General features: G+C 33.8%; 1 pseudogene; it reads left to right on the top strand.

Moving 5' to 3' along the window:
• Nucleotides 1-7,676: 7,676 nt before the first annotated feature.
• LOC145249180 (U2 spliceosomal RNA) lies at nt 7,677-7,810 on the top strand (annotated as a pseudogene).
• Nucleotides 7,811-8,858: the final 1,048 nt, after the last annotated feature.

Below are 8,858 nucleotides of genomic sequence, written 5' to 3'. Positions count from 1 at the left end.
TGTGAGAGAGGGGCAGAAGAGAAAGTTGTTCCATCCTCTTTCGTGAGAGAGAGGCTGAAGAGAAAATTGTTCCATCCTCTTTCCCAAATTTCACTACTGTGCACGTTTGAACTCTAATCCTCGTTGCCTTTTGGCCTTGATAAGTGCTGATATAGATAGAAGGGAAAGAGGGTGAGAGAGAGTAGATAAAGAGGGTGAGAGAGAGAAAGAGAAGAGAAAGAGGTCTAGAGAGAGAGAGAGAGAAGAGAGAGAGAGAAATATGGTGAGTCGAGTTGATCCTCAATTGCCTATTTGCCTTGATAAGTGCTAATATAGAGAGAAGAGAAACAGGGTGAGAGAGAGAGAGAGAAGATAAAGAGTGTTAGAGAGAGGCAGAAGAGAAAGTTGTTCCATCCTCTTTTCCAAATTGTAATACTGTGCACGTTTGAACTCTCATCGTCGAGTCTATCCTCGATTTGCCTATTGGCCTTGATAAGTGCTAATATAGAGAGAAGATAAACAGGGTGAGAGAGAGAGAGAGAGAGAGAGAGAGAGAGAGAAGATAAATAGTCTGAGAGAGAGGCAGAAGAGAAAGTTGTTCCATCCTCTTTCCCAAATTTCACTACTGTGCACGTTTGAACTCTCAATCTCGAGTTGCCTATTAACCTTGATAAGTGCTAATAAAGATAGAAGGGAAAGAGGGTGAGAGAGAGTAGATAAAGAGGGTGAGAGAGAGAAAGAGGAGAGAAAGAGGTCTAGAGAGAGAGAGAGAGAAGAGAGTGAGAGAGAGAGAGAGAAATATGGTGAGTTGAGTTGATCCTCGAGTTTCCTATTTGCCTTGATAAGTGTGTGATATAGAGAGAAGAGAAACAGGGTGAGAGAGTGAGAGAGAAGATAAAGAGTGTTAGAGAGAGGCAGAAGAGAAAGTTGTTCCATCCTCTTTTCCAAATTGTAATACTGTGCACGTTTGAACTCTCATCGTCGAGTCTATCCTCGATTTGCCTATTGGCCTTGATAAGTGCTAATATAGAGAGAAGAGAAACAGGGTGAGAGATAGAGAGCGAGAGAGAGAGAAGATACATAGTCTGAGAGAGAGGCAGAAGAGAAAGTTGGCGAGAGAGAGAGAGAGAGAGAGAGAGAAAGACGGCGAGAGAGAGAGAGAAAGACGGCGAGAGAGAGAGAGAGAATGTGTTCTTTGGAAAATGTGCACGCGACCTAATTTTCGTTTACATAAGCGGCCTGATACTGATACCCCCCCTCCCCCTTCAAGTTAACAGAGTTAGAATGTATAAACAAAATGGCTAAATCTTTTGGCTAAATCTTTGTTTACATGTTTTACAAAGAGCAAAGTCATCTTCGCCGGCAAAAAACTTCAAGCAAAAATAAAACATTTTCCCTACGTCAATTTTCGTGTAATTTTGGGATTTTGATTTTTGGAGTGCGATAATTCCGTTGGTAATAACGGTTCGAGTCGAAAACTAATATTTAACTGTATTATAGTATCAATTTCTCCTCCGAAGGCAGTTTTAACGTACCTCAGCCGCAGCCGACATTTTACTGAGCTGACGTATCGTCACGTGACACGTAATGAATAACGTTAAAATGACAGTTTTTTTTGGGGCCCCCCCTGGAAGAAAAATGATAAGTTCACCCCCTTCTAATTGTCCGTTTGACGTGAAATTTCGATATTTGTCATGCGGGTGATCAAGGTGCAATATGATACCTAATTTGTCAACTTTGGTTGTGTCTGTCAAAAGTTTTAGCGTTACAAACAAACATACATACATACATACATACATACATACATACACACCGATTTTTGCCTTTTATATATTACTAGCAGGGCTACCCGGCGTTGCTCGGGACCGTATAAACAATGAAAAAACAAAAGCAGATATTGAACATATGTTTGATTCTTAGGGGAGAGGAATCTTTCATCTCTATGTATTATTTGTTTTATCTACCCTAGGACTGATATTGTTCATGTTTTATCCCTAGCATAGGTAATTTACAGCATGTATATGAAATTGTTTTACCTTAGGGAGAAGAGAACAGGTAATATACAACATAATGTGTCTATATTACATCCCTGGCAACGCCTAGAAACCAGCTAGAACATGTATTTCAGTCAATCTTTATTATATCCTGGGCTATGCCGGGAAACCAGCTAATCTCTTTTTAGTGACTTGACCACCAAAATACCTCCCTAAGTGTGTCCTTTCTTTTGAACTTATTAGATATAGGTATCTAGAAATGTGTGTGAAATTTTGTTGAATGCATTGTTCACTATGATTTTCTTATTGTTCTACACAATATCAACTGTAGCGAAATAACACAGTAAACTTAGTGTAGTGTTAGAATAAAGAGCAAAGGAAAAAATTAGAATCATATTTTGTAATTGAAAATCTAAATTTGCTAGCATGTACCAGTATTTGCCAGGTTGTGGAAATTTGGAACTTATAACATATGTAGTGGCCTTTTCCTAGATACCTATTGCTAAAAATTATACTTTCATTTTGTTAGAAAAATCTCTCTTCAGATGCCCTGCATCATTCAAAATAAAAACAAATATTTTTATAATTGTTTCAGTATATTTCTACACAATGTGAAAGTTTTTAACGTTTGTAAAAAAAATCATGAATGTGCTTATATTGCAAAAAAGAAAATATCAGTGCACAGTATTGAAAGTGTTTGAGATTCAAAAGTCTGTAACATTTCTACTAACTTCATAAGATGTCATGTGAGAAACTGAATTGAATATCAAGACATTATCTGAAGCGTTTTTATTTTGGTGTAACATATGTGTTTACAGTGAACCTTAACTTTTAATAAACAGATTGGTATGCAATGACATAGGCTAAGAATCTTTAAAATATATATAAATTGGAAAAATGTGTGAACAAATGAAAAAAAAATGATCCGCTCCACTTGATGACATCAAGCACAGTAATATTTTAGTGAAGAAAATATGAAATTGATGTTCAGTGATTAGTTTGGATGAATGAGAAAATGTAATTGTTTGATGCATAAAAATAACTCAGTTGCTGTATTTGATATTAAGCAGCAAAATATAGTGATTTGAATATTTGGGAAAACATCAAACCAGATTATGTAAAAAGAAAAAAAAAAGATGAAATTAGAAAATATATATTTTATGTTTATGAGTTCTGCCAATCAAAATTTTGTGGCAGAAATTGGGTGATTACCATGCAATTTTATTTTGGTAAAATTCTTAAATTATTAGAATGTTTATTATAATTTCTAATTAGTGACTTGTTATAATCAAAATCCGCCCTAAAGAGTGTCCTTTCTTTTATTAGGTATCAGAGTAGGTATCAAGATTTCTACTTCTATACAAATGTGATATTTCAGATCTGTACATAAAAAATTTGTTGAATATATAGGTTGAGAATTGTTCTGTGTCGCTCTCTCTCACACACACACGCATTCTCACTTTTATAGATATAATAGATAGATTACTCTAGATATATTTCCATATGTCTGAATACCCTATATACAAATTTTCAAATCTGTAGATAAAAAAATTTGTTGAGTATATAGGTTGAAAATTGTTCTCTCTCTCTCTCTCACACACACATTCTCAATTTTAGAGATATAATAGATAGATTATGCTAGATATATTTCCATATGTCTGAATACCCTATATACAAATTTTCTAATCTGTAGATCAAATATTTGTTGAATATATAGGTTGAAAATTGTTCTTACTCTCTCTCTCTCTCTCTCTCTGGCTACCTCACACACACATTCTAACTTTTATAGATATAATAGATAGATTATGCTAGATATATTTCCATATGTGTGAATACCCTATATACAAATTTTCTAATTTGTAGATAAAAAATTTGTAGAGTGCATAGGTTGAGAATTGTTCTCTCTATCTCTCACACACACACATTCTAACTTTTAAAGATATAATAGATTATGCTAGATATATTTCGATATTTCTGAATACCCTATATATAAAAATTTGTTGAATGTATAGGTTGAGAACTGTTCTCTCTCTCTCTCTCTCTCTCTCGCTCACACACACACACATTCTCACTTTTATAGATATAATAGAACGATTATCCTAGATAAATTTCTATTTGTATGAATACTCTATATACAAATTTTAAAATCTGTAGATAAAGAATTTGTTGAGTATATGCGTTGAGAATTGTTCTCTCTCTCTCTCTCTCTCTCTCACACACACACACACATTCTCACTTTTATAGATATAATAGATTATGCTAGATATATTTCCATATGTCTGAATACCCTATATACAAATTTTCAAATCTGTAGATAAAAAATTTGTTGAGTATATAGGTTGAGAATTGTTCTCTCTCTCTCTATCACACACATTCTCACTTTTATAGATATAATAGACAGATTATGCCAGATATATTGAAATATGTCTGAATGCCCAATATACAAATTTTGAAATCTGTAGATAAAAAATTTGTTGTATACATAGGTTGACAATTGTCCTCTCTCTCACACACACACACATTCTCACTTTTATACATATAATAGATAGATTATGCTAGATATATTTCTATATGTCTGAACACCCTATATACAAATGTTCAAATCTGTGGATAAAAAATTTGTTGAATGTATAGGTTGAGAATTTTTATCTCTCTCTTTTTCTCTCTCTCTCTCTCGCTATCTCACACACACGCATTCTCACTTTTATAGATAAAATAGATAGATTATGCTAGATATATTTCCATATGTCTGAATACCCTATATACAAAGTTTCAAATCTGTAGATAAAAAATTTGTTGAATATATAGGTTTAGAATTGTTCTCTCTCTCTCTCTCTCACACACATTCTAACTTTTGTAGTTATAATAGATAGATTATGCTAGATATATTTCCATATGTCTGAATACCCTATATACAAATTTTCTAAACTGTAGGTAAAAAATTTGTTGAGTATGTAGGTTAAGAATTGTTCTCTCTCTCTCTCTCACACACACACACACACACACACACACACAAGTTCTCACTTTTATAGATATAATAGATAGATTATGCTAGATATATTTCTATATGTCTGCCTACCCTATATACAAATTTCCAAATCTGTGCCCAAAAATGTGTGGAATATATAGGTTGAGAATTGTTCTCTCTCTCTCTCTCTCTCACACATATTCTCACTTTTATAGGTTATATAGGTTGAGAATTTTTTGCTCTTTCCATCACTCACATTCACACTTTTATAGATATAATACATAGATTATGCCAGATATATTTACATATGTCTGAATACCCAATATACACATTTTCAAATCTGTAGATAAAAAATTAGTTGAATATATAGGTTGAGAATTGTTCTCTCTCTCTCTCTTTCTCTCTCTCTCACACACACATTCTCACTTTTATAGATATAATAGATAGATTATGCTAGATATATTTCCATACGTCTGAATACCCTATATCCAAATTTTCTAATATGTAGATAAAAAATTTGTTGAATATATAGGGTGAGAATTTTCCTTCCTCTCTTTCTCTCTCTCTCTTTCTCACACACACACAAGCTGAAAATTGTTCTCTCTCTCTCTCTGACTCTCTCTCTCTCTCTCACACACACACACATGGTCATTTTATAGATATAATAGATAGGTTATGCTAGATATATTTCTATATGTCTGAATACCCTATATACAAATTTTTAAATCTGTAGATAAAAAATTTGTTGAGTATATAGGTTGAGAATTGTTCTTTCTCTCTCTCTCACACACACATTCTCACTTTTATAGATATAATAGATTATGCTAGATATATTTCCAAATGTCTGAATACCCTATATACAAATTTTCAAATCTGTAAAGATAGAATTTGTTGAATATATAGGTTGAGAATTGTTCTCTCTCTCTCTCTTTCACACACATTCTCACTTTTATAGATATAATAGATAGATTATGCTAGATATATTTCCTTATGTCTGAATACCCTATATACAAATTATCAAATCTGTAGATACAAAATTTGTTGAGTATATAGGTTGAGAATTGTTCTCTCTCTCTCTCTCTCTCACTCACTCACTCACTCACTCACTCACACACACACACACACATTCTAACTTTTATAGATATAATAGATTATGCTAGATATATTTCCATATGTCTGAATACCCTGTATACAAATTTTCAGATCTGTACATAAAAATTCGTTGAATATATAGGTTGAGAATTGTTCTCTCTCTCTCTCTTCTCTCTCTCTCTTTCACACACATTCTCACTTTTCTAGATATAATAGATAGATTATGCTAGATATATTTCCATATGTCTGAATACCCTATATACAAATTTTCTAATCGGTAGATAAAAAATTTGTTGAATATATAGGGTGAGAATTGTACTTACTCTCTCTCTCTCTCTCTCTCTCTCTCACGCACACATTCTCACTTTTATGGATATAATAGATAGATTATGCTGGATATATTTCCATATGTCTGAATACCCTATATACAAATGGTCAAATCTGTAGATAACAAATTTATTGAATAGATAGGGTGAGAATTGTTCTCTCTCTCTCTCTCGCAACCTTACACACACAACCACACGCAAACATTCTGACTTTTATAGATATAATAGATCGATTATGCTAGATATATTTCCATATGTCTTAATACCCAATATACAAATTTTCAAATCTGTAGGTAAAAAATTTGTTGAATATATAGGTTGAGAATTGTTCTCTCTCTCTCACACACTCACATTCTCACTTTTATAGATATAATGTATAGATTATGCTAGATATATTTCTATATGTCTGAATACCCTATATACAAAGTTTAAAATCCGTAGATAAAAATACGTTGAGTATATAGGTTGAGAATTGTTCTCTCTCTCTCTTACGCACACACACACACACACACACACACACACACACACATTTTCACTTTTATAGATATAATAGATAGATTATGCTAGATATATTTCCATATGTCTGAATACCCTATATACAAATTTTCAAATCTGTAGATAAAAAATGTATTGAATATATAGGTTGAGAATTGTTGTCTCTCTCTCTCTCTCTCTCTCTCTCTCTCTCTCTCTCTCTCTCTCTCTCTCTGGCTACCTCACACACACACACATTTTCACTTTTATAGATATAATAGATAGATTATGCTAGATATATTTCCATATGTCTGAATACCCTATATACAAACTTTCAAATCTGTAGATAAAAAATTTGTTGAGTATATAGGTTGAGAATTGTTCTCTCTCTCTCACACGAAACTGTGCGCTCGGCTTCTTCCCCCCCTTCCCACCCCAAATGCTTGGGAAACTGTGCACTGTTTTTGTTGGTTTTCAAGCTGCCTCTTCCCCCCCCCCCACACACACACACAGTTTAACAGTAGTAGGAGGTCAAGAGAAAGAGGGTGAGAGAGAGAGAAGAGTAAGTTGGTGAGAGAGAGAGAAAAGAGAAAGAGGGTGTTGGTTTTATATTTTTATTATCGTCTAATATTTTGAAAGCTGAATTTCTAATAAAATGTGCATCTATAGGAGATAATGCCTGGGAATGTGTTCCCCCCCCCCCCCCCCACAGTTTAACAGTGGTGTGACGTCAAGAGAAAGAGGGTGAGAGAGAGGGAAGAGTAAGTGGGTAAGAGAGAGAAAGAGAGAGAAAAAAAAGAAAGACGGTGTTGGTTTTGTGAAAAAAGTTGTTATTTAAAATTGTTCGCATTCTTGGCCTTTTGGTCAAGATCAAAGTGTAGTATCTGTTCTTCAGATGCTGCACTTCTATTTCTTGTTCTCTTTCGGTGGAGGAGAAATCCTCCACGACTGAGACAATTTTTATTTTTGTACCTTTTCTCCACGTTAAAAAACGACCCTGGTGTCTAACTCTGTCCCGTGGGGAGGCATAGTAAATAGGTACAATTGTTCGCCATTAGTGGATGTTGACGTCACGTCACGTGACATGACTAAGCGTTTTTTTTTTTTAGTATGAATAACATTTTTTGTTTTAATTATAAAGTCTACACTTAATTTTATAGAAAATGATGTATATATAATAGAAAAAAAAAATTACTGGTTTTGTTGGATTCAAGTGGATCCCCCCCTCCAGTTTAAGAGATAGCAGGTCACGTGGTAATATACAAAATGGCTAGCGTAAATATAAAGATCGGTTTTTTTATCGACGAATATTTTGAAAGCTGAATTTTTTTTTATTCCTGTACATTTTTTCCTGATATTTTTCGTTAAAACTCTTGTATAAATACTATTTTTAACCAGTTAAATACGTTGGAGACATTGTCATGGAGTTTAATAATCTCTAGAACAAAGCAGAAGAGAAATTACAAAAGTATCGGTAAAACAAAGTGTTTGTTTACATTTGTTCGCCATTACTGGATGTTGACGTCACGTCACGTGACATGACTAAGCGTTTTTGGATTATGTAATATTAACATTAAAATGACAGGTTTTTTGGGGGGCCCCCCTAGGAGAGAAATGATCAGTTCACCCCCTTTTAATGGTCCGTTTGGTGTGGAATTTCGATATTTGTCATGCGGGTGATCAAGGTTCAATATGATACATAATTTGTCAACTTTGGTTGTGTCTGTCAAAAGTTTGAGCTGACGTCACGTCACGTGACACGTATTGAATAACGTTAAAATGACAGGTTTTTTGGGGGCCCCCCTAGGAGAAAAACGATCAGTTGACCCCTTTCTACTGGTCCGTTTGACGTGAAATTTCGATATTTGTCATCCGGGTGATCAAGGTGCAATATGATACCAAATTTGTCAACTCTGGTTCCGTCTTTCAAAAGTTTTAGCGTTACAAACAAACATACATACATACATACATACATACATACATACATACACACCGATTTTTGCCTTTTATATATTACTAGCAGGG

This window comes from Euprymna scolopes, chromosome 27 (assembly GCF_053919585.1).
Source record: "Euprymna scolopes isolate OS-2025 chromosome 27, ASM5391958v1, whole genome shotgun sequence".
In the NCBI taxonomy this organism is placed as follows: Eukaryota; Metazoa; Mollusca; class Cephalopoda; order Sepiida; family Sepiolidae; genus Euprymna; species Euprymna scolopes.
This window is presented reverse-complemented; position numbering and strand designations above follow the sequence as displayed.